This window comes from Ranitomeya variabilis, chromosome 1 (genome assembly GCF_051348905.1).
Source record: "Ranitomeya variabilis isolate aRanVar5 chromosome 1, aRanVar5.hap1, whole genome shotgun sequence".
In the NCBI taxonomy this organism is placed as follows: domain Eukaryota; kingdom Metazoa; phylum Chordata; class Amphibia; order Anura; family Dendrobatidae; genus Ranitomeya; species Ranitomeya variabilis.
The window spans coordinates 800,786,266-800,811,592 of NC_135232.1; the positions used below are offsets into that span (position 1 = coordinate 800,786,266).

General features: G+C 44.0%; 1 protein-coding gene across 2 annotated transcripts in view; it reads left to right on the top strand.

Moving 5' to 3' along the window:
* Positions 1-25,327, top strand: part of TNKS (tankyrase) — a 316,862-nt gene that overhangs the window by 160,719 nt on the left and 130,816 nt on the right. The gene's annotated exons all lie outside the window — the stretch shown is intronic.

Here is a 25,327-nt window from a genome sequence, read left to right on the forward strand (position 1 = left end):
ATGGGGAGAACATGCAAAGTCGTTGCCGATGTAGTTGCATTCCATGGGACAGGGGATAACTTGTTGATCTCTGGGTGTCCAATTACTGTGATTACAGTGTTCCCATGAATGAGCCTTTGCAGCCCTTCCTTGAATAGAATGGAGATGTGCATTCTCTCTCTGCTCCATTCATTGTCTATGGAAATAGCCAAAGGCTGAACAGTGTACAGTTCCTCTACTTAAAGACTAGCGCTTTTCTATTTGTGGAACAGAAAATATAATGGAAATTTTCATGAAAATACTGCAATTACAGAACTAAATGAGCTTTTCTAGTCTACATAAATGATTACGGATCATACTAATTCCCAGAACAGGGCACCTGTGTTCCCTAACCACATGACTGCAGAACGGGGCAGTTTAATGGAGTGCTTCCCTATGTTCATATCTTCATTGCCATACACTTTGAAAGGAGACTTCAACCTAAGTTAACACCTATATGGACAAGAATAATTTAAAGCGTTAACATTATTTCATTTTTATTTCATAAATCAATAGTACACATTGAAAATAAGAAAATTTGTAATATGGTATATATTTATCAGAGAAATGTAATTTTGTTCTGGTGACTTTCAATTCCTAGTTATAATCTGTTCACAGTGATGACAGATCTTCCCATTACTGAAATAGGAAATGATGGTTAGTGCTTTTAAAATTCTATGGAGGAACCAGAAGCAGGCACAGACAATCCGCTGCAAACCTCAGATTTTACAGATTTTACAAGTGAATTCAGAATTTTGAGAATGAAAGTTATGTCCAGAAGGAGAAACTTTTTTTTCTTATTTTCAGGTGTACTATTGATCTGTGAAGAGAAAAAAATAAATAAAACTATGGTTATAAGGAAGCTGTCTCACAGTTTTTGCCTGTCTAATCTGAGAGCAGCATAATTTAGTGACAGAGCCTGATTCCAGCAAAGTGTCATTTACGCATCTGCTTGATGTAGTTTTGATAAAATCACTGTATTATCAGTAGGAGATTATATCTAGAGTAGTAGTAATCCTGTTGCCAGGTAGTCCTCCATATTCATAAGCTATGCATAACCCCACCCCTACCACTGATTGCAGCTTTCTGCCTATGCACAGTGTATACCGTCAGCTGGCAATCAGGGCTGTGGGCAGGATTATATAGAGCTTGGCATTCAGGGAACTTGTAGATCTGCAGCAGGGAAAGTGGTGATTTTATAATAAATACAACAAGCAGGCCAGTAAGTGACACCTCGCTGGAATCAGGCGGTCTCTGTCCTTACATCATACTGCTCTCAGATGGGCTAGCAACAAATTTGTTAGTTTCCCCTTAATGGTCAGTTCATATCTCTTCTGAGTTTCCAGTCAGATGTGTATGCTTGGAGTATTCCCCAATATGCATTCCTATGATATAAACCATAATTTAGCAATTTGTATTAATATGTACAATTACTTGTAATTAATATCAGGGACCATAAATACAGGTATTACATCATGATGTCAATCATATAGAAAAAGGTGTAAAGTAATCAAACAAAAAAAAAAATCTATTTTAAAAATAAATATTTGAAGTTAGCCAAACATTGGTACCACATACCAATAAGGTAACATGAAAACATTTAGTTTAGATCATCCTGCAAAAATCAGCAGAGAGAAATGTCATAGTGTATAGAATTATATTTATATAAATCATATATTACTATGGTGTGCAGTCCATTTATTTTTATACATATTAGATAGATAGATAGATAGATATACATACCGTACATACATGCATACCTTACATACAATCGGGAGATCAGGGAAAGGGGCGAAATTCAAGGTCTCATTTAAACCATGCGGCTGTAAAGTGCGTAGTGACCATATCCACTTGGCCTCTTTCTGGGAATGAAGACGACCAAGATCCGAGTGAACATGATAAATTCTTATCACTCCTGAGGGAAAAGTGCGGGTGGTTAAGCCAATATAGATTTTTGTACAGGGACAGGTATCGTGGTATACTACCGCTTTGGAAGAGCATGCAATGGTTTGGCATACTTTTTTATCCGATGAATGAAATTCCGTGACATAGTCCAGATTTACGCAAGCCACGCATCTCCCACAAATTGGTTTTGGTACTACTGAAGGGAACAAGGTAGGTTGATTGGTGAATAAAAAGATCCCACAGTATGGCCCTTTATATTCTGGGATCGCCGAGCCGTAATGCATGGTTCGGCTGGTAGATACTGTCTTGGTGTTGAGTCAGTCATAAGTATCTGCCAGTATTGTTCCATTACATCTTCCATACAACGTTCCTGAGAATGGAATTGTATAACCACTCTTACTTGTTTGTCAGGTGTCTTATTTTGAGTGGACCAGATGAGATCTTGCCAGTTTGTGTTTCTTACTCGATTATATGCTTTTTTGATACTGCGCTGGCTATATCCATGATCCAAAAATCGTTGCTTCATCTCTTTGACACAAATCTCGGAATCTTTGTGGAACATTTTTGACGAATCCTTAAAAATTGACCAGTAGGGACAGATTTAATTACATGGGATGGATGTGAGGAGGAGGCGTGGAGTAAGGCATTGACTGATGTATTTATCTTATAGATATCCAATTGTAACATCTCTGTTCTGTCTCGTTTGATTGTAACATCAAGGAAATTAATCCTATAAAAATCATAACTGTATGTAAATTAAATGTCAAGGTCATTGTCATTCAGATTCTGAAATTTTTTTTAACTCCACCTCACTACCACGCCAAATCAAAAAAAAAATCAATGAATCTGGTCCAAAATATGACCTGATCCATACCAAACTCTGAAGAAAATAGATCCCTCTCCCACAGACCCAGGAACAGATTGGCATAGGAAGGCGCACAGGCCGCCCCCATGGCTGTGCCCTAGAGCTGTAGGAAAAAGCATCCATTAAAGGTAAAAAAAAAAAAAAGTTGGTAAATAAACCTCACTATTTACTATGACACTTGGTGATTTGTGGTTTTGCATTAACCTTTTCCCATTAACCTTTTGCATTGCTGAATAGCACACTTGTATGTACAGCATGCTGTTAATCCTTTACTGCAGAATTTGATAAATTGCTTACTTCTGCTTGCACCATTGCTGCAGGCCATGCAGTTAGGCTGCTTTCACACTAGCGTCGGTACGGGCCCGTCGCAGTGCGTCGGCCCGACGTACCGACGCATGCTGTGAAATAAATGCCCGACGTGGGCAGCGGAAGCAGTCTTACTACGCTTCCGCTGCCCCATTGCAAGGTCCGGGGAGGAGGGGGCGGAGTTTCAGACGCGCATGCGCGGTCGAAATTGGCAGACTCGACGCACAAAAAAAAGTTACATGTAACGTTTTTTTGTGGCGGCGGTTTGCCAAAACACGAAGCAACCGTCGCACGACGGTTGCGACATGTGGCAATACGTCGCAATGCGTTGGTAATGTTAGTCTATGGGGAAAAAACGCGTCCTGCAGACAACTTTGCAGGATGCGTTTTTTCTCCTGAACGGCGCATTGCAACGTATTGCAAACGACGCTAGTGTGAAAGTAGCCTTAAGGTCACTGGCAACGTAATAAGATTACACCGTAAATTCTAAATCATGCTGTGGACTGTAAATTGGACTTGAACTTGAATTTTTTTTTTCTTTAATGGGTGGGATTTCTCAGACCCTATGCCCATGTGTCTGTTAACAACAGCCCACTTGCATCTGTAACCTTTTCCTCCATTCACTTAATTGTTGCTTCTGATGACGCTAACAGCTAATTAGTGATAATGTAGCTAAGTAGTGTTGGCAGCATAGTGAAACGTGACAACTCCATGGACTCGGGGAACACTGCACCATTGCTGATTACCAAGCTCAGCTATAAAAGAAAATTGCTTCTTAAGCAGAGCCTTGTGGAAGGCTGGCCTCCGAGACCATTAAATATGTTTTAACAGGCATAAAATGTGTAAATTAAATAAAATTGACATCTAGAAACATCATACAATCTCATACTACCAAAATATAAAATCTAATGTTTATTTCAAAGTTCTAAGTAAAAAATTGCTAAACTGAATAATCAATTTAAAGACTTTGTCCACTAATTTATCCTTAGGATAGGTCATCAATCTTTGATCAGTAGGGGTCTGACGCCTAGCTCCCCCACGGATCCGCTATTCTCGGTGTCAGCGGCCGTCAGCCCGAAATGCAGCGTTGTGGGGCTGCTCCGTCTTCTGATAGTGTCCGAGGCTGGCTACTGCACATCTGCCTCCTATTCAGATCAACTGGAGGCCACTATCGGAAGGCTGAGCAGCTCCGCATTTGAGCATTTCCGGAATAGAACAGCTGATCATCAGGAGTGCCGGGTGTCGGACCCCGACTGATCAGACATTGATGAACTATCCTTGTTTGTGAGATCTATTCAGCGTGAGTTACAGACAATTTACTACTAAATAACTAATAACTAATATCTTTAAGGGCATGGGATAATGACAAACTAGTAGGGTTGGAAGGGAGGGTGGTGCGAGCTGTTTGATAAGTAATGGTGTCATTCTATAGTTCTCATAAATCAGAAACTGACTTCCTTTCTACACAGGAGAACATGTCCTGGAAATCACATGACACAGCTGCCTATGCTGAAAGCTTTAGGCTGTGTGCACACGTTCAGGATTCTGCAATTTTTGTTCATATGTTGTGTTTTTTTTTCCGCGAAAAAAAACGCATCGCGGTAAAAAACGCAGCATGTTCATTAATTTTGCAGATTTTTTGCGGATTTTTCACTATATTATTGCATTGGGAAACCTCTGGGGAAAAAAATGCAAAAAATCCGCGGAAAAAACGCATGCAGATTTCTTGCAGAAAATGTCCGGTTTTGTTCAGGAAATTTATGCAAAAAATCCTGACGTGTGCACATAGCCTTATGGGTAACCTGTCATGAGGAATTTATACCTCATGCTGTGGCATGTTTGTACAGGCACTTTGAGGCTGAGTAATCCATACCTTGATTGTAGAAATCAATGTTGGTATTTCTCATGTAAATGAGCCACAAGGGCTTGGGGCGGGACACTGCATTTGCCACTCTCCTACCCTCCCTATTCCCCAGCCACCACATGCCTCCTGTGTCAGACTGTAACAAGTCACCTGTCAGTATGACAAAGAAGGAAGAAGGCAGGGAACAGGGAGGGAGGATAGTAAAACTGCAAGTGCTATGTCCCAGCCTGAAGCCCTTATGGTTCATCTGCATAAGATGTTAACTCTAAATTGCTGAGAGACGCCAAATTTGATTTCTAAAATCAATGTATGGATTTATCAGCTTCAAATAGTCAATACATGCATATCATTAGTTTAAATGGAATTGGTCATGAGGATTTTATAACTTGAAGTGTATGTATGTCCCTGAGCTAGAATGGAACACATTAAACCACTCGAATATTTGTGTTCAATAAGCGTATGTGCACAGAGACCTTTTTCCGGAGTGCTGCTTTAAAAGCCTTCAAGATGGGAAGCAGTAAGCACAAAACAATAAATCTTGTGTTTTATGCTTATGGACCTCAAGCACTGTGCAGTCTGATCCTGCAGACTTACCCTCTTCGATCCTTCCATCTACTGCTTTGTAGCATGTATTGAAAGCTGTAGGAGAGGGGTAGGTGGCAGCATCACTGCAGAGTATGTCTGTTATCCTGGGGACACTTAGGTCTTTGTGCATACCTGTTCAAAATCTCTTTTGGTCCAAGGGCCACACTGACAGATTTAAAGGGAACCTGTCACCCCCAAAATCGAGGGTGAGCTAAGCCCACCAGCATCAGGGGCTTATCTACAGCATTCTGTAATGCTGTAGATAAGCCCCGATGTATCCTGAAAGATAAGAAAAAGAGGTTAGATTATACTCACCCAGGGGCTTTCCTGCTGCAGTCCGGTCTGATGGGTGTAGCGGTCCGGTCCGGCGCCTCCCATCTTAATCAGATGACGTCCTCTTCTGGTCTTCACGCTGCGGCTCTGGCGCAGGCGTACTTTGTCTGCACTGTTGAGGGCACAGCAAAGTACTGCAGTGCGCAGGCGCCTGGCCTCTGACCTTTCCTGGCTCCTGCGCACTGCAGTACTTTGCTCTGCCCTTAACAGGGCAGGCAAAGTACGCCTGCGCCAGAGCTGCAGCGTGAACACCAGAAGAGGGCGTCATCTGATTAAGATGGGAGGAGCCGGACCGGACCTCTATTCCCATCAGACCGGACTGCAGCGGGACCGCCCCTGGGTGAGTATAATCTAACCTCTTTTTCTCATCTTTCAGGATACATCGGGGGCTTATCTACAGCATTACAGAATGCTGTAGATAAGCCCCTGATGCCAGTGTGCTTAGCTCACCCTCGATTTTGGGGTGACAGGTTCCCTTTAACTAATCAGAAGGGCCATAATAAAAGGACTTGTCCCACAAAAAGTATTCTATGAAATTCAATAGCACATGTCAAATCAAGTGTATTTACAATATATATCTACTGAAAGCAATGTAAGTTTTTATTCTATTCATAACATTTTGTGTATGGCAGTGTCACCTGTGCCTTCTATGGCTGGAATCTCCACCTTCCTCTGTGATTAGTTGTGGGCTTAAATGCACAGTAACCCACCTCCGATGTCCATCCTCTTCATGCTGAATAGGGGGCTGAAACTAAGCACTAATGAGACACAGAGTTTGGAAAATTTACACCGTAAGTTTTTTGACAGGCACTAGTTTCTTTTTCAGGAATGCCATATATTAGGAGTATAGAGAATATTTTCCCTTTTTTCAGCACTCCTTTAGTTAATGTTGTATACTAAAATGGCCAAGTGTTTTACTCCACTTGTGCAAAGATGCTCTACTCCACTTACTCCTCACTGGAACGCCACAGAAGGGTCAGTGTGCCACCAGCTCTTGGCCATCCTTGCTCCCGTCTATGCTCCATTCCCCGCTTTCACACCAAAAAAATGCACATGAACGACCACCAGAAACAAGCAAAAATGGCTAAGACCAGATTGTTAGGGCCAAAGAAAATGACAGTGTATCACCACAAATTGTTCTTCCTTGCTATAGGAAATAGGCCATTCCTGGACTACGCCCTGAAAAAGGCTCTGTTTCTGTACACCTTGTTCACACAAACATGTAATAATGCTTAGCCAAGACTTTAAGCTAGTAACCTAGAAAGAACCATTTAGAATGGATCATGAAACATTGCTTTAGAGAAGGTTTTAGTTCTGGTTTCAAAGGGTACAAAGTCTCTTCACGTGATCTGTGGGACAGTCTTTTCTTATGGCCGCTGTCCAACTTGAAGAAAATAAAATGTATGCTTGTAAAATAAGAAAGAGAACCCAACAGCTTAGATTTCTACGTAGATTAAGAACTCTTTCACACATCCTGATATTTCCGCTACTGGGAAAAAACAGTATCAGAGACATCAGTGTACGTGTGTGTAATACTTGTGGCATATGTGTAGCAACCATGTGCTGCGTCAGTACCTCACATACCGGTGCCTGGGAAGCAGCGGTATTGTTTGCACTGTTCCCCGGCGCCAGGTACTAAGACAGCTCTCATCACTCTCCCCTGCTCGTGCTGCGATCAGTGCTAGCAGGGGAGAATGTTGAGAGTTGTATTCAACTGTTAACAATGAGAACAGGCGGCGGCCGATGGGAGTATTCATCAGCCTGCGCTATAAATAAATAAAACCGGCGTGAGTTCCCCTGTATAATTTGATAACCAACCAGGCAAAACTGACTGCTGTGGGCTGCAACCCTCAGCGGTCAGCTTCAGCAAGACTGGTTGAGTCCTCATGCTGTTTTTTTAAATAAATAATTTAAAAAACAAAAAAAAACGGCCATCCCATTTTTTGACAACCAGCATTGCTAAATCGGACGGCTGGTGGCTGGTATTCTCAGGCTGGTAATGGGCCATGGATATTGACCCCCAGCCTTAAAATAGCAGCCCGCAGCTGTCCAGAAATGGCACATCTATTAGATGCTCCAATTCTGGTGCTTTGCCCACCTCTTCCCACTTGTCCTGTGGCAGTGGCAAGTGTGGTTAATATTTGTGGGGTTGATGTAACAGCAAGTTATAAAGTCTTTTATATGAAATGGGAAAAAATAACAAAACTAAACACACTTTTTTACTTTTTTATTTAAAAAAACAAGCACAGTTATAGTCACCTAATGCCCATTCCATTGAATCCCTCGTCAGTCCAACGTCCTGTCCCATGCCGTAATCCTTGTTTGGGGATAAATGGAGGAATGAGCTGCTGCAAGTGCAGCATCAATAACCAGCGGTGACCTCATCGAGGTTACCGCGGGTCACTGAGGCTGCGTTCCCAGCAGGGCTGAACTGCGGTGACTCTAAACTATGGGAAAGTTCACCGCAGTTGAGTTACTTGAGTTCACGGTGAACTCTGTGACTAGATGTATGTGTTTCCCTGCATTAATTCTCAGCAGCCTCTGTTTTTGTTTTTTTTTTGCCTATTTTTCACATCTGTTTGTTTTAATTGTTCTAATAAACTTTGTTTTATGGGATCATATACTCTTGGGGTTTTCTTACCCCTTCTTGTGACATTACATTCTGGTTCTTGGCAGCAGCCACTAGAATTTGCAAAGGAGCTTGGAGAATCCTGTATTAAAGAGGTTGTTAAAGCCTGCGACAAGTCTGCGGTCTTGATTCCCCAGTGTCCCCAGTATGATAGTGCAGTCAGGTGACTGCATGTGGGCAGTTTGCATACTTTTGGTCACATCTTGACTATGCTTTCAGCTGTTTACTAGCCACTTGGCTTCTCTCTATAGAAGTCATTTGAGAGAAGCCAGAGGAGTCTAGTCAACGCGTGACTGCAAGCATGCAAATTGCGTACGTGCAGTCACGTGACACTGGGACTACCGGGGGATTGTGACACGGTGCACGTTGTCATGATTTGGCACTAGGTGACTGCAGACTTTTGTCCCAACCCCTTTTAATATTTATTTCAACAGTGTGCTCCCCAATCTTTCTCTAGACTGAGTCTGATCCGCATGGCCAAGTGCATTGTTCTCTCTAAATGGGTCTCTCGGGCCACAGTCTACTGGTTGGTCAGTGCAATCTGGTGGAAATGCTGTAACCTATTTATCACTAAACTAGTGTATATTAAATAATGTTCATGATTAAAAAGAATCTGTCTGCAGGTTTTGGCTACCTCATCTGTGAGCAGCATAATGTAGTAAGAGACCCTGATTCTAGCGATGTGTCTTAGTTTACTGGGTGCAGCAGTTGTGACACAATCTGTGCTTATACATGTAGCTTTTTTGATACAGTAATATGTGGATTAGGCCGGAGACACACTGCTGCGAGATACGGCCGAGTCTCGCTGGTTAAAAGCAAGCTGTGGCACCTGTACTCCGGAGCGGAGCGTGCAGCTCCATGTATTGCTATGCAGCTGCACGCTCCGCTCCGGAGTGCAGGTGCCACAGCTTGCTTTTAACCAGCAAGACTCGGCCGTATCTCGCACCAGTGTGTCTCCGGCCTTACATGTGTTCTTGATGCGTTTTCCGCATCTAATGCAAGTCTACGGGACAAATCTGCATGTAAAACTCAGTGTACCCAAAAGAGAAATTGACATGCTGCAGATATGAAACCCGCACCGCAGGTCCGTTTACACTGAGTAAAAAACAAAAAGCCCAATAGTCATGAGATTTTTAAAAATCACGTTCACACTTCATTTTAACTGTTGGACGATGCATTTTTGCAGTGACTATGTAGAGTCAAAAACGCATTGTGGGCACCCGATTATTGTCCTCATTATCTGCCCTTACTTCATTTGTTGGATATGTATTCAATATCTTCACATCTAAGCTTTGCTTGTATGCGATGTGGATTTTACATTTCGTGAACCTTTTAAGTGCTTAACGTACTAATTATAGGGTGATCTGCTGCCTGCTGATGTGATGTGTAACACATGGATTACAGACTGTAGCAATCCAGATATTACCAGCAGAATTAGAAATTATTTTGTATGTTATATGTAAACGTTTCCTTTCGTGAATGTCTTGCTGCTGTTCTAATTAATAGAAGATATTAAGCGTATTAACAAATTCTGCTTTTATATATATTTTTTTTCCTCCTTAAATGCATTTTTTTCTTTTTAACTTTATCCCATAAACTCAAATGGGTCTTAAAAGAAAAAAAAAAAAAGATCGGATTAAGCGCTGCCTATCTGCTGCTGCCCTTGCCTTTGTTTGGCTATAGCACGGTAAGCGTGACGTCACCACTGCAGCCAATCACTGAGCTTAGTAGTCTTAAAATTTGCAGTGTGTTACATTGTACTCACACATATGGATTTAAGTGTTGCAAAGCAGTGTCGTATGTTTTTAAAGTGATCTTTATCGTAAAGGGGTTTTGGCACGAACAAAGCACACCTTAATCAATAGATCTTGGAATAATATTAAGTTCAACAAATGGATCTTTTAAATAAATGTTCCTGTGCTGAGATAATCTTATAAATGTTCCCCTGCTGTGTACTGTGTAATGGCCGTGTCTGACCATATAGGAACATGGTCTGATCATACCACAGCTCCTGGGCAGAGGAGGAAGCAAAAGTCACTTATGATAAATCAAAACAGCAGGGACTCTCAGCTGCTACTTTCTGAGGTAGCACATTTTCCAGCCTAAGGTAACACAGGAGTATTTCTGTAGTGTCACCAGTCCTGTGAGCGCATCATGAATCAAGCTCAGGGCCCACTGGAGCCGCTACCTCACTGATATGATTTATGACGAGCTTAGAGGGCTGGAGACGCAGCAGTAACACTCAGTCCAATGTTGTATCGGGCAGGGAAATGTTACCTTGGAAAGCAGCAGCTGAGAGCCCCTGCTGTTTTCTCTGTATGCTCTCATATCATAAGTGACTTATGTTTCTCCCAGGGCTGTGGAGTCGGAGTCCGTGTCTATTTTGGTGGAGTTGGATTCGGTATAAAATGGACCGACTCCTAAAATATATAATACATTGAGTACAGTAGTACAATGCAGGATGTGCTGTAAATGTTTTCATAAGAATTTGGGAAAGTTATGAAATGTGCTAGAGATGTCTGCTCTGTTCCTGATCTGAGGATCTCGGCTTTTAGCTGAGATGAATCTGTGCTGCCTTTTATGTACAGGCTCAGTAGTGACCAGTGCTGTGGGGTCAGAGGTGAGATGAATCTGTGCTGCCCTTTATGTACAGGCTCGGTAGTGACCAGTGCTGTGGGGTCGGAGGTGAGATGAATCTGTGCTGCCCTTTATGTACATGCTCTGTAGTGACCAGTGCTGTGGGGTCGGAGGTGAGATGAATCTGTGCTGCCCTTTATGTACATGCTCAGTAGTGACCAGTGCTGTGTGGTCGGAGGTGAGATGAATCTGTGCTGCACTTTATGTACAGGCTCAGTAGTGACCAGTGCTGTGGGGTCGGAGGTGAGATGAATCTGTGCTGCCCTTTATGTACATGCTCAGTAGTGACCAGTGCTGTGTGGTCGGAGGTGAGATGAATCTGTGCTGCACTTTATGTACAGGCTCAGTAGTGACCAGTGCTGTGTGGTCGGAGGTGAGATGAATCTGTGCTGCACTTTATGTACAGGCTCAGTAGTGACCAGTGCTGTGGGGTCGGAGGTGAGATGAATCTGTGCTGCACGTTATGTTACAGGCTCAGTAGTGACCAGTGCTGTGGGGTCGGAGGTGAGATGAATCTGTGCTGCCCTTTATGTACATGCTCAGTAGTGACCAGTGCTGTGGGGTCGGAGGTGAGATGAATCTGTGCTGCCCTTTATGTACAGGCTCAGTAGTGACCAGTGCTGTGGGGTCGGAGGTGAGATGAATCTGTGCTGCCCTTTATGTACATGCTCTGTAGTGACCAGTGCTGTGGGGTCGGAGGTGAGCTGAATCTGTGCTGAACTTTATGTACATGCTCTGTAGTGACCAGTGCTGTGGGGTTGGAGGTGAGATGAATCTGTGCTGCCCTTTATGTACAGGCTCAGTAGTGACCAGTGCTGTGGGGTCGGAGGTGAGATGAATCTGTGCTGCCCTTTATGTACAGGCTCAGTAGTGACCAGTGCTGTGGGGTCGGAGGTGAGATGAATCTGTGCTGCCCTTTATGTACAGGCTCAGTAGTGACCAGTGCTGTGGGGTCGGAGGTGAGATGAATCTGTGCTGCACGTTATGTTACAGGCTCAGTAGTGACCAGTGCTGTGGGGTCGGAGGTGAGATGAATCTGTGCTGCCCTTTATGTACATGCTCAGTAGTGACCAGTGCTGTGGGGTCGGAGGTGAGATGAATCTGTGCTGCCCTTTATGTACAGGCTCAGTAGTGACCAGTGCTGTGGGGTCGGAGGTGAGATGAATCTGTGCTGCCCTTTATGTACATGCTCTGTAGTGACCAGTGCTGTGGGGTCGGAGGTAAGATGAATCTGTGCTGAACTTTATGTACATGCTCTGTAGTGACCAGTGCTGTGGGGTTGGAGGTGAGATGAATCTGTGCTGCCCTTTATGTACAGGCTCAGTAGTGACCAGTGCTGTGGGGTCGGAGGTGAGATGAATCTGTGCTGCCCTTTATGTACAGGCTCAGTAGTGACCAGTGCTGTGGGGTCGGAGGTCAGGAAAATTGAAGCGTCTGAGTCTAGTTTGGCTTACTGACGGCACAGCCCTGGTTTCTCCCCTTTCGTCCTGGCCAGGTTTGTATGTGCCGACCTTGACCTGGAGCAGCCCTGCATGATCAGACAGCCATTACACAGTACACTGCAGGGGCACATTTACAAGATTCTCAGCACATGATTTTTTTTTTTTTTTTTTAAACACATCCAATTGTGGAACTCATGCATAGATGGAGATATCAGCACCAAGATCTCCATCTGCGCATGCGTCGCTCCCTGCAGCCATTTTCCTGGAGCCCATTGCATAGTAAACCATGTAAGTGCGGGGGCTTTGGGCTCTCACAAAATGTCAGCAGAGCCCCCGCAGCACCGAACACCCCCTCACCCCAGCTTGCAGCAACGCTCCCCTCTTGCCTCTTCCAGCAGCGACCCTGGGACCCTGGTATATCGGCATTATAAGACACACCCCCATTTTCACCCAAATTTGGGGGGGGGGGGTGCGTCTTATATTACGAAAAATACGGTAGATCAGCTGAAAAGTACTGAAAGTAAATATATTTCATAATCAGTCCAAATAACTTTGTATGAGCTACTATTTTATATATTAAAGGGAACCTGTCACCCCCCCCAGGCGTTTGTAACTAAAAGAGCCACCTTGTGCAGCACTAATGCTGCATTCTGTCAAGGTGGCTCTTTTAGTTCGGGTCCCTGCAAACGCTGAGATAATCGCTTTTAGGCTATGTTCACACGATCCTTTTTTTGATCCTTTTTTTTTCAGGTCCTGATTTGGAAAATCCGCAGTGCAAAACAGCACTGCTGATTTTCCGACTGTTTCTTCTGCGGATTCCTCTGCGGGTTTTCAACAGCACTTTCCTATTGGTGCATGATGAAAACAGGAGCGGAATCCACAGAAAGAATGGACATGGTACTTCTTTTTTTCTGCAGGCAAATCCGCGCGGATTTGCCTGGGAAAAAAAGGATAGTGGGCACAGCGGATTTTGTTTTCCATAGGGTAACATTGTACTGTACCCTGCATGGAAAACGGCTGCGGATCCGCAGCTGAAAATCCGCTGCGGATCCACAGCAAAAAAAGGATCGTGTGAACAAGCCCTTATAATGTGCCCCTCATACCTGAATTTGTCAGGGGGGCATGTCTTTTCCCGCCTGACACAAACGCCTCCCAGCCGTCACTCAGGGCCTCTGGGCACCGCCTCCATTACCTTCATGAACGTCTCCGTCGTCTTGTTTCTACACGAAACTAGAAGGATTTGGATAGTCCGCTTTTAATCTTGTGATGTCAGAGACCCAATGGAAAAGAGAAGAATTAGCTGGGTAGAAAGGCAAAATGAGCAATTAAAGGGAACCTGTAGACCCCAAAATCGAAGGTAAGCTAAGCCCACCGGCATCAGGGGCTTATCTACAGCATTCTGTAATGTTGTAGATAAGCCCCCGATGTATCCTGAAAGATGAGAAAAAGAGGTTAGATTATACACACCCAGGGGCGGTCCCGGTATGATGGGCTTTATGGTCCGGTCCTCCTATCTTCATACGATGAAGTCCTCTTCTTGTATTCATGCTGCGGCTCCGGTGCAGACGTACTATGTCTGCCCTGTTGAGGGCAGAGCAAAGTACTGCAGTGTGCAGGCGCTTGGAAAGGTCAGAGGGGGCCGCCCCTGGGTGAGTATAATCTAATCTCTTTTTCTCATCTTTCAGAATACATCGGGGGGGGGGGGGGGGGGGGCTTATCTACCGCATTCCAGAATGCTGTAGATAAGCCCCTGATGCTGGTGGGCTTAGGTCACTTTCGAATTTGGGGGTGACAGGTTTCCTTTAAGTACACAGTGCTATATAATATGATGACTGCAATGTATTAAGAGAGTAAAAACTTTTAGGCTATGTGCACACGATGCGGAATTTGCGAGGATCCGCAGCGGATTTTTCCGCACAGAAACACTGCAGTTCCGCACAGTGATTTACAGTACAATGTCAAATCAAGTGAAAAAAAAAAAAGCTGTGCTAATGGTGTGGAAAAATCCACATGAAAACCGCTGCGAATCAAAAGTAGCATGCTGCTACTTTTGTGCGGAACTGCAGTGTTTCTGAACCCTTTCATTATAGAAATCCGCAGGGGTAAAAAACTCACAAAATCCGCATCAATTCCGCAACAAAAACGCATAAAATCCGTTTTCTGCCAAGAGATGCAGATTTTGTGCGGAAAATTCTGCACCCCAATCCGCAACGTATGCATATAGCCTTATGGTTGGCGTTCAACTGCTTCAGGACCAGGTCATTTTTCTCCATTACTGACCAGACACATCTTCATATTTTTGTTTTAATGTATCTAATATTTTTCTCTCGTGTGGATAATCGAACAACTTACCTTTTTTTTTTTTTTTTCATTCATGATACACGGGGCTTAATTTTTGTCTTTGTTTGCTACATTGGGGGGAAAAATGTAATGAAAAATAGGAAATGCGTATCTTTCTCACACATTTTCTTTCTTATTGCAAAGGACCACTAAAAACATTGTAAATTGTGCTCCCTTTTCATGCAAGTTATTTTTAGTTATTGGACACATTTTTTTTCCTTAGACACTGTGAGCATAACCCCTTTCTGTCATCGGACGGAATATTACGTCTGATAGCAGAACCCCTCAAAGCCGTGACATGTCAGCTGTTTTGAACAGCTGACATGTGCCCACATTAGGCGCGGGTGGAATCGCAATCCGCCTGCACCTATTAACTAGTTAAATGCCGCTGTCAAACTCTGACAGACGCATTTAACAAGCGCTTACGGCCGGATAGCTAAATATGTGCTTACTGGTGACCCTGTCACGTGATCGTCGGCATGACTACCACAGGTCGGCGCTCATAGCAATGCAGTAATTCTACTACAAAGAGGCGATCTGAACATTGCCTCTATGTAGCAGAGGCGATCGAGTTGTGGCAGCTTTGAGCCTTCCATGGAGGCTATTGAAGCATGCCAAAATTTAAAAAAAGAAAAAAAGTTTTTAAAAATATAAAAGTTTAAATCACCCCCCTTTCGCTGCATTTAAAATAAAACAGTAAAAAAAAAAATCAAACCTAGACATATTTGGAATCGCCCAATCTATCATTAAAAAAAAAGGATTAACCTGATCGCTAAATGGCGTAGTGAGAAAAAAAAGTCAAAAGGCCAGAATTACGTTTTTCTTTAGTCGCCGCGACATTGCATTAAAATGCAATAACGGGGATCAAAAAAACATATCTGCACCAAAATGGTATCATTAAAAATGTCAGCTTGGCACGCAAAAAATAAGCTCTCACCCACCCCAAGATCATGAAAAATGGAGACGCTACGGGTATCGGAAAATGGCGCAGTTTTTTTATTTATTTTTTTTTAGCAAAGTTTGGAGGTTTTTTTTCACCACTTAGATAAAAGAGAACCGAGACATGTTTGGTGTCTATGAACTCGCAATTACCTGGAGAATCAAAATTGCAGGTCAGTTTTAGCATTTAGTGAACCTAGCAAAAAAGCCAAACAAACTAGTGTGGGATTGCGCTTTTATTGCAATTTCACCGCACCAAAATGGTATAACTAAAAATGTCAGCTCGGCATGCAAAGAATATGCCCTCACCCAACCCAAGATCACAAAAAATGAGGGCACAATGGGTATCGAAAATGGCACAATTTTTTTTTTTTTTAACAAAGTTTGGAATTTTTTTCACCACTTAGATAAAAAAGAACCTGGACATGTTTGAGGTCTATGAACTCGTAATGACCTGGAGAATCATAATGGCAGTTTTAGCAGTCTTCCAGTACACGATACCAATGATGTCGTTCAAAAGTACAACTTGTCCCGCAAAAAATAAGCCCTCACATGGCCATATTGATGGAAAAATAAAAAAGTTATGGCTCTGGGAAGGTGGGGAGCGAAAAATGATAACGCAAAACTGAAAAAAGCTGGGGTCATGAAGGGGTTAAAAAGCTGATTTGTCTTATGATTGTCAACTTGTTTACTCTGCCTGATTATCGGGGAGTCACAATAATCATCCAGTGTAAATCCAGTTTAAAGGTACCGTCACACTCAGCGACGCTGCGGCGATATAGACAACGAGCCGACCTAAACTAGATCGCTGCAGCGTCGCTGTTTTGGTCGCTGTAGAGACGTCAAACACAGCAGCTCCAGAACGATGCAGGAGCGATCCAGTGACGTAACGGCGACTCACTTCTCGTTCTCGTTGGTTGTTAGCTCCATGTAAAACATTGCTGACATCGTTGCTTTTGATGTCAAACATGACGATACACGCCGACCTGACGATGAAATAAAGTTCTGGACTTCTAGCTCCGATCAGCGATATCACAGCGGGATCCAGATCGCTGCTGCGTGTCAAACACAACGAGATCACTATCCAGGACGCTGCAACGTCACGGATCGTTGTCGTTCTCGTTACAAAGTTGCTGAGTGTGACGGTACCTTAAGGCTAGACTTTGTAGCTCTACCAATAGTCTACAAGAGTGCATGTAAATTAATGTATTTCTTTTTAGTGCAGCTCTAGCTCCATAGATCAATCAGTAGCACTGTAGAACGTCTTCGTGTAGCCCCAGCTTTATCCAGAACTTACTCGATGACACACCGTACCTGCTCAGAAACCTCTCCCAACATAGTGTACATTTCCAAAACCTGGTTAAAACGTGGTTACTAAACCCTTCACTACTTTGTGATTTTTTTATTTCTGTGTTTTTGTTTTTTTGCCCTTCCCAGAGCCATAACTTTCTGTCAATATCAATAAAAACACCAGCCGGCGTTCATAGGAGAGCTGCATTCACAAGCATGGAGGGCTCCTGCAGATTCCCGACTGTCAAGCCAACCCAACGGTGCCCCATGATCATGTGACTGGGGCTTTGATGGGTGGGGTTTGTGACGCGCTTCCGTTAAGCGCAAGTTGAATGCCATTGTCAGAGCGGCATTTAACATGTTAACAACCGCGGGATGATCGTGATTCCACGAGTGGCTGTTAGGGGCACATGACAGCTGATGAAATCAGCCTCCATGGGCCATGTAAGATGTGTGCTCGGCATCGGAGCTCGCATCAAATGCCGACAGATGACCTATGACGTACCCTTTGTGAAAGGGTTAAAGGCAGCATGGCTGGAATCCAGAACGTATTGCTGCACGTAGCTAGAAGGTCAGTGCATCAATAAAGTGTCTGATCTATATATCCATTTAAGGGAACTGAATAAATCTTCTAACATTTAACACTTCACAATTATCTGAAATGAATTTTATGAAGCCACTCTACACATTGTTACTGGAAAAATGACCCCTATGTTCTCTGCAGTATTTATACAAGGCTGTTTTGTTTTTTTCATGTAGTATGTAGATAAAACTGTATAGACATTTGTATCCCCTGTTCACCTCCACCATTAATTTATAAGTTAAAGGAAAGCTGTTATCAGGTTTTTGCTATGTAATCTGAAAGCAGCATAATGTAGGGGCAGAGACCCTGATTCCAGCGGTGTCACTTAGTTTACTGGATGCAGCAGTTGTGATTAAATCAGGTTTTCTCTGCTGTAGTTCTAGCAGAGCTGTGTATAAGCCCCACTACACCGCTGATTAGCAGCTTTGTCAATGTACAGTATACACAGAAAGCTGCCAATCCGCGTTGGGGTTTGGTTGGTCTAGGAGGAATGATAAAACGCTGATTTTATTGAAGCAGCAAAACAGCCTGCAATAAGAGCCTCAGCCTTTACATCAGGCTGCTCTCGGATTAAGTAGCAAATTACATTTTCTGTAAAGGGAAGCTGTCAGCAGGATGTGCACAGTAACCCACAGACAGTGTCAGGTTGGTGTCCGGGGTTAGCTTTGCTCCCTGGGTGTGATAACCATCAGAACAGTAGTGTGTGAAGGATTGAGGTCCTTGTGCAGGATAGATGCTCTACAGGCCACTGTGCAGTGTCTACCTCCAGCAGGATCTTCTGTTACTAAGCAGCAGTCCAAGAGATTGAGGCTGCTGTGGAAACATTGTGGTTAAAAAGGATATTCATTTGGGAAATACGAGATCATTTCATTTGAGCTAAAGCACCAAAACGGGTTAGGCCTCTTTCACACTAACGTCGTGCACTGCACGTCGCTATGCGTCGTTTGGTTGAAAAAACGCATCCTGCAAAAGTGCTTGCAGGATGCGTTATTTCACCGTTGATTTGCATTAGCAAACGGTTGCACAGTGTTGTGGCGGACCGTCGGCTGCAAAAAACATTACATGTAACTTTTTTGCTGCCGACGGACCGTCATGTCCGACCGCGCATGCGCGGCCGGAACTCCGCCCCCACCTCACAATGGGGCAGCGGATGCGTGGAAAAACAGCATACACTGCCCCTGTTGTGCGGCGCATTCACTGCTAGCGATTTCAACCAAATGACGCATAGCGACGTGCAGTGCACGACGCTAGTGTGAAAGAGGCCTTACCCAAAGGTTGTCGCAGCAGGGTCCTAAAAATAATAGAGTGTAAAACATATCTGAGATGTAAAGGCTGTCAGCTCCAGAATCTATGGCAGATGGAGTCAGTATGGCTGTATCCACAGCTGAGGAAACGGGAATCTGTTGTGTTCAGCTCAACACATACAAGCCTCTAGCAAAAACTGACTCTTCTGCAAGCTGGAAACTGCGGATCTGCTAATATGGATTTCATGTTGGAAACCAAATGGCCCAGATTGCTCTGTATGAGATGACGGGTAACAGGCCGTCACTTAGTTCAGTGTCATCATTCTTAATGTGGTGAAGTGTTGATCCGAGGTTTGTACCGTTTGTGCATCAGAATTTTCTTTTTTTTTTTTCAGTGTTGAGATGACCATACTGCCCTCTTAAAGGGAACCTGTGAGCAGGCTTTCCGCATATAAAGTACGGCAACCACCTTTATGGTATTTTTAACAGCATACTGGAATGCTGTGAAAAGAAAAGCCCTTAATCCAGTAATAATAATCTTTATATAGCGCTAACATATTCCGCAGCGCTTTACAGTTTGCACACATTATCATCACTGTCCCCTATGGGGCTCACAATCTGATTTCCCTATATCGGTATGTCTTTGTAATGTGGGAGAAAACCCACGCAAACACGGAGAGAACATACAAACTCCTTGCAGATGTTGTCCTTGGTGGGGTTTGAACCCAAGACCCCAGCGCTGCAAGGCTGCTGTGCTATCCACTGAGCCACTGTGCTGCCCTAGTCTGCAGATCCGAAAAAATAGCTATATTATAATTAGACAGGGTGGTCCAGTCCAAAGGGGGGAGTCTCTGGTTTTGATCTGGTGCCTCAGCTCTCCTTGGAATTGCCGTCCCCCTTCCCTGTTTCGTGTGGATGATGGGTCCTACGTCATCCACCCAGTGTCCTCCATTGCACACTTCTATCAGCCCTGCTGAGGACAGAGCGACGTACTGTAGTGGGCATGCGGTGGGAAGGGCCAAAGAGCGCTGATGACCCGGACATAAAGCCCACCCATGTACTCTACATTACCTCCTTCCAAGAAGAGGAGACGCTCATCAGACGATGCTGCCCCATCTGGAAGTGTAATAAAAGCTGTTTTTTGGAATCTGCAGACAGGATTGGGGACTCCTTACAGCATTCCATTGTGCTATAAAAATTGCCCTCATGGTGATGGCCAAACTTTATCTGGGAAAAGCCTGCTGACAGGTTCCCTTTAAAGAATATGTTGACTTGTTTTCAGAAGTAATTAGTGATGCGAGTGGTGGGAAAGTCCATGTATACATGTGGCATCAGGAGACATTACAATCCAACTCTAGGGAGATAGCATTTTCCAGAAGGTTTTAAATACCTATACTGCTGGTTAGGGGTCACAATAACACTGTGATGGTATTTCCAAAGCTCTTAAGCAGAGTAGATATGCCAAATAAATTCTCTTATCTAGAATGTCATTCTTCTGAAATTTTATGTACTTATGAGGGAAAATTTAAGCCGTCGTCTAAAGGAATGGCTCAAAATGTGACGGCTGATATCAGTGAGCCGTATCAATATCCTTCTGCTGCTTTCTTCCTGCAGGATGGAAATGCACACAGTGACGCTACTGTAGATCTTTATCCTTGAGTCACCTTTATGATTCTGTACTGTGATGAATCTTGTTGATAGGCTTACAGGTTTTAGATGCTCACAATATGTACACAGTATAACAATGCTATGCATAAGTTAATATTGAAGGTGTGATGTAAAGCCAAAAATACAAATAATGGTATGTGCTGGCTGCGTATTTACCAATGTAGCAGATAACAAGCTTGTAGCCCCATTTCATGAAACGACTTGTATGCGTGATATTTTAATTAGGGCCACCAGTCTAGGAAAATTAAAGCCTCAAATGAGTTAACCTTTATGTCTACTTTCCCCAATACAGCTTATAGAGTGATTGTCTGACGAAGACTGCCCTTAAAGGCCACCTGTCACCTAGTTTTTTCAGTATGAGATAAAAATACTGTTAAATAGGGCCTGAGCTGTGCATTACAACAGTGTATTTTGTGGACCCCGATTCCCCACCTATGCTGCCAAAATACGTTGCCAAAGTAGCCGTTTTCGCCTGTCAATCAGGCTGGTCTGGTCAAAAGGGCGTGGGGTCTTCCCCCAGATCTTGCTTAGTTTTCTGTTGGTGGCGTAGTGGTTTGCGCATGCCCAAGGTCCCGAATCCACTGCACAGGGGAGTTAAAAGAGCGCGATGTGCACTATTTCATTGGTGCTCGGTGGGGGCGGCCATCTTCCTTTGGCCGCGCGTGCGCAGAAGCGGCACTCTGCTGGCCGCGGCTTCAGGAAAATGGCCGCGGGATGCCGCGCGTGCGCAGATGGAGATCGCGGCGGCCATTTTCCTGAAGCAGAGTTCGCATCTCTGCTTCAGGAAAATGGCCACCGCGATCTCCATCTGCGCACGCGCGGCATCCCGCGGCCATTTTCCTGAAGCCGCGGCCAGCAGAGCGCCGCTTCTGCGCACGCGCGGCCAAAGGAAGATGGCCGCCCCCACCGAGCACCAATGAAATAGTGCACATCGCGCTCTTTTAACTCCCCTGTGCAGTGGATTCGGGACCTTGGGCATGCGCAAACCACTACGCCACCAACAGAAAACTAAGCAAGATCTGGGGGAAGACACCACGCCCTTTTGACCAGACCAGCCTGATTGACAGGCGAAAACGGCTACTTTGGTAACGTATTTTGGCAGCATAGGTGGGGAATCGGGGTCCACAAAATACACTGTTGTAATGCACAGCTCAGGCCCTATTTAACAGTATTTTTATCTCATACTGAAAAAACTAGGTGACAGGTGCCCTTTAATGTCTGCTGATCACTTGTTTAAAGGGTTATTCTCAAGTTTTGAAGTGATCCATTATCCAATGGCTAGAGGATAACTTCCAACTGCTAGGACCCCACGAGTCTTGAGAATTGTGACTCTGAAGAGTGTGAATGGTGGTGGATCATACACGTACTGCCTTTCCATTAAGGTACCTTCACATGAAACGACGCTGCAGCGATAGCGACAACGATGCTGATCGCTGCAGCGTCGCTGTTTGATCGCTGGAGAGCTGTCACACAGACCGCTCTCCAGCGACCAACGATGCCGAGGTCCCCGGGTAACCAGGGTAAACATCGGGTTGCTAAGCACAGGGCCGCGCTTAGTAACCCGATGTTTACCCTGGTTACCAGCGTAAAATGTAAAAAAAACAAACAGTACATACTTACATTCGCGTCCCCCGGCGTCCGCTTCCTGCACTGACTGACTGACTGAGCGCCGGCAGTAGCAGGGCACAGCGGTGACGTCACCGCTGTGCTGTGCTTTCACTTTCACTTTGCGGCACTCAGTCAGTGTGGGAAGCAGACGGCGGGGGATGCGAATGTAAGTATGTACTGTTTGTTTTTTTTACATCTTACACTGGTAACCAGGGTAAACATCGGGTTACTAAGCGCGGCCCTGCGCTTACTAACCCGATGTTTACCCTGGTTACCAGTGTAAAATATCGCTGGTATCGTTGCTTTTGCTGTCAAACACAACGATACACGGCGATCGGATGACCAAATAAAGTTCTGAACTTTATTCAGCGACCAGCGACATCACAGCAGGATCCTGATCGCTGCTGCGTGTCAAACTAAACGATATCGCTATCCAGGACGCTGCAACGTCACGGATCGCTAGCGATATCGTTACAAAGTCGTTTCGTGTGAAGGTACCTTTAGTTCTTAATTGGACAGCCGAAGATAGCAGAGTGCTAAATTATTTATGGATAAGGGAATAGCTTCCAAACTTGATACCCCTTTTAATGTTATCTTGTGCTTTTGAAGCCTTTTTAAGACTAATTAGTTTTGTAACCTAAGGGTACTGTCACACAGTGGCACTTTTGTCGCTACGACGGTACGATCCGTGACGTTCCAGCGATATCCATACGATATCGCAGTGTCTGACACGCAGCAGCGATCAGGGATCCTGCTGAGAATCGTACGTCGTAGCAGATCGTTTGGAACTTTCTTTCGTGGCTGGATCTCCCGCTGTCATCGCTGGATCGTTGTGTGTGACAGCGATCCAGCGATGCGTTCGCTTGTAACCAGGGTAAACATCGGGTTACTAAGCGCAGGGCCGCGCTTAGTAACCCGATGTTTACCGTGGTTACCAGCGTAAAAGTAAAAAAAAAAAACCAGTACATACTCACATTCCGGTGCCTGTCCCCCGGCGTTCTGCTTCTCTGCACTGTGAGCGCCGGCCGGAAAGCGAGCACAGCGGTGACGTCTGACGTCACCGCTGTGCTTTCCGGCTGGCGCAGACACAGTGGAGAGAAGCAGAACGCCGGGGGACAGACACCGGAATGTAAGTATGTACTATTTGGTTTTTTTTACTTTTACGCTGGTAACCACGGTAAACATCGGGTTACTAAGCGCGGCCCTGCGCTTAGTAACCCGATGTTTACCCTGGTTACCCGGGGCCTTCGGCATCGTTGGTCGCTGGAGAGCTGACTGTGTGACAGCTCCCCAGCGACCACACAACCACTTACCAACGATCACGGCCAGGTCGTATCGCTGGTCGTGATCGTTGGTAAATCGTATAGTGTGACAGTACCCTTAGTTCCTATACAGCCTACAACTTAAAACGGACTTGTGACTCTACGAGATTATTTGTATACTTATCCATGTTTTTTTAACTCTTAATTGGAATCCGTGTAGTGCTGGGGAACATTCACAGAAGGGTTTTCTTTTGGAGTGGATCCTCTTTAAAGTCCTCAGAAAACTCTTCAGAAACTCTTCCTTTGAACATCAAAGTGGATTTCGCATGAATCTTTTTTTTTTTTTTTTTTTTTTTTTTTTTAATCATGTATATAAACTAGCGAGTGGGTCTTCATGTTGCTTCGGCTCCAAAATATAAATGAATACCGTACATGAGAAGCTAGGTCAGATAGGTTGTATGCCAGGTACCTGAACTTACACAGAAAATACTGATACTGGTAGTTTTACACGTCATGCTCGTATTTCTGAAATTGTCAAGTCGGGAGACCAGTGGCCAGTCTGTTCTCAAGGACAGATGTGTGAATGCAGCCTAAGAGTATCTACAAGAAAAATAGGAAAATGTTATTTATTCTAAAATGTTATTTTTTGCGTCATTTTTGCAGTGGCTTTTGCCACTGTGTGTTATCGAAAAGACCATTTCTTTATCCACACAAGATTTCTTGTGACCATTTTTACGTTTCGATGTCCATAACCGGCTGTTATATCCAGGCCATTTACTTTTAGAAAACCACGTATCAATGTAGATTTGGGTGGGTGGTTTAACTGTAAAGTTTCAGTGTATTTATTTATGATTCATCTGAACAAGGCAAGAAAAAAAAAAAAAGTCACGAGCAAGTTATATAAGAAAAATTAGACATTGCGGGTGGGTGTTAGGCTGTCACATGCATACACTTTCCAATTAACAGTATTCTTTACAAACTTCAGTGAAGATACTCCCACGTATATTTCAAAGTCTAGTCCACAGCTCGTCATGTTTTCGTGCTTATGCTCCTTGTAAGACACCACAATATTAGGGGAGTAGGGGAACATCTTGGAGAATAGTATTTTCTACCATCTATTGAGTTGGAGAGTGATGCTATGTATTCTAGCAGACCTCCTTCCCTCATCTACAATGAGCAACATTAAATGCCCAATACACTAGCAGAAAATACAAGCTAAGGCAGCAGTAGTTCGCGACGGTCATTTTAAGCCAAATCCGTTAACAGAACCGCATAACATAGAGCAAGGCAGCCTGAATCCAGCCATGTATCATTTTAGTTTGTGCATTGGAGTATCAATGAAATTAGTGTACACTAGGACTAGGTCTTGCGTGCAGCCCAGACTAGCTAATCAAAATACGTTCATTTTAGGCAAATATTTCCATAGATGCACGAACAATGCATTGTAAGCAACCCCTTGTGGTTAAGGATAGCTATATCCGCCAAATGTATAATCCAAATATTTATAAGGGCTATATACATGGTATAATAGCAAGATAAAGTGCAGTGCAACTAATATACAGCAATGCAAATAGATAACTGAATGCTAGACGCAAAACCTGCTGTTGAGACTCCGACAGAACACATCCCAAATATTTGTTGACTTTCATTGTGACTTATTACTTTTGCAATATGTGATTCTAGTTCAGAATATATTGTAGTTTATTTTATATCCATTGAATTATTTTAATGAAGATGATGGTGATAAAGCATTGCCTAAAAAGTAAATCTGCCCCTTTTACAATATAATAGTTTTCGGCATACTCGGGC